The sequence below is a fragment of the Marmota marmota genome, unplaced genomic scaffold (assembly GCF_001458135.2).
Source record: "Marmota marmota marmota unplaced genomic scaffold, marMar, whole genome shotgun sequence".
Classification (NCBI taxonomy): Eukaryota; Metazoa; Chordata; class Mammalia; order Rodentia; family Sciuridae; genus Marmota; species Marmota marmota.
The window spans coordinates 33,882,198-33,884,253 of record NW_026000093.1 but is presented as its reverse complement, the minus strand read 5'-3'; positions in this window follow the sequence as shown (position 1 = coordinate 33,884,253).

Sequence of the window (2,056 nt, the reverse complement as noted above, 5' to 3'; positions counted from 1 at the left end):
CCATTTGACTCTCTTCTCCCTCCTCTCCTTACACAATGCAAGTCTTCCAATTCCAAGTGAATCATGCCCATTGCTCAATGAGAGTGTCACTCTTCTAGGTCTCTTTCATCTGCATAGTTTGTTGATCTTCTTAAAAATAGGCACCCAAAGTGAACAAAATACTACAGAATTTGACAACAGTAGTGACCAGAAATACAATTACATTCCTTTTCCTGGACATTATTTCTTTTAATGTAGGATAAGAAGGCTTTCGCTTTTTTGGCTCACACCTTTGGATCACATTGAGCTTGCTGTCAATTTCAATAGCCAAGTCTTTTTCATGTGAATTCCTGTTAATCCCATGCTCCCTGAATCCTGTATTACTTTCAGCCCATCGTTCCTGTTTGATGAGATCCTTTCGAGTCCTGATTTGCTTCTTTGAGCATGTTAACTATCACTTCCAGCTTTGTGTCAGCAAACAAATGTGCCTTCTATGTCTTCATTCATGTTGTGTATGAGATTATCAAATGGGATCCTGCCATGAGCAGCACCCTGTGACAACTTTGGGGAAGTCCTCAAGGTGGAGATCAGTCTGTGAGTTAACATACTGTGAATTCCCCTAATTATACTGTAACCCACATCTTATTCTTAGGAAGCATGCCACTGTTGGAACCATGATGAAACATGCAACTGAAACATCTTGGGTGCTAACAGGACATGCAATGGTTTCAATTCTTACTTTATCACTTAGTAGATGTATGACATCAAGTTGTTATTTAACTTTTGTTAGCTTCTCCTTCCTAATTTACAAAGTATTTTTTTAAACAATGTGTTTCTTTTTTATACATATTTTTATTTTTTTTTTATTTTTTAGGTGTAGATGGACACAACACAATGACTTTATTTTTATGTGGTGCTGAGGGTCAAACCCAGGTCCCTCCCATAGTAGGCAAGCGATCTACCACTGAGCCACAACCCCAGCCCAACAAAGTAGTTTTTATTTAATAGGGCTAATTCCATGAAGAACTGTGTCATACTAACCTCTGTCTTCAGTAGCCAATATAATCCAGGCACACTCTTAGTAAATTTGCAGCAGATGATGAATTACCAAATAAATGAACAATGGGTCAAATTACCATTTCTCTGGTCTATTTGTTTGGTCCATTTATGAAAAGAATGGTAGTAAATGGTATTAGAAAAGTATAATTTATTCTGAGATGATTCATTGCTGGCACCTAACCACCACTCTCTCTCTCTCCATGTTTTATTGGAATATGACTCACATCTTATAAAATTTACCCTTTTAAACTGTACAATTTAATCACTTTTATATCTCACAGATTGTGCAAACAATCCAGAATCTAATTTCAGAACATTCTCATCATCCCAAAACAAAAATACTATACCCTGTAGCCCTGACTCCCTATTTCATTTCTCTACCCCAGCCTTAGAGGACCATTAATATTAATCTAAATCCCATTTCTACAGATTTGCCTATTCTAGACACTTTATGTAAATGGAATTATTAATAGGTAGTCTTCTGTAACTATTTTCTTTCACCTAACATAATCTTTTCAAGGTTCCCTGAGGTGTTAGCATACATGAGTACTGTATTCATTTTAGGGCCAACTAACATTCTATTGCATAGATATATAACATGTTTTATTTATCCATTAATCAGTTGATTTTTAAGTTGTTTCCACATTTGGGTTATTATGAATAATGCTGCTATAAATATTTTTATACAGGTTTTCTGTGTACGTATTTTTCATATTTCATGTTTTACTACTACCTGGTAGTAGAATTGATGGGCCATATGGTGACTCTATGTTTAATCACTATTTTCAAAAGCAGCTGCACCATTTTATGTCTTTACTAGAAGCATAAGAAGAGTCACATTTCTCCATATCCTAGTAAATACATATTATTGTTTATCATTTTTTTTAATTTTCTTTTTTTTATTGGTTGTTCAAAACATTACAAAGCTCTTGACATATCATCTTTCATACATTTGATTCAAGTGGGTTATGAACTCCCATTTTTACCCCAAATACAAATTGCAGAATCACATCGGTTA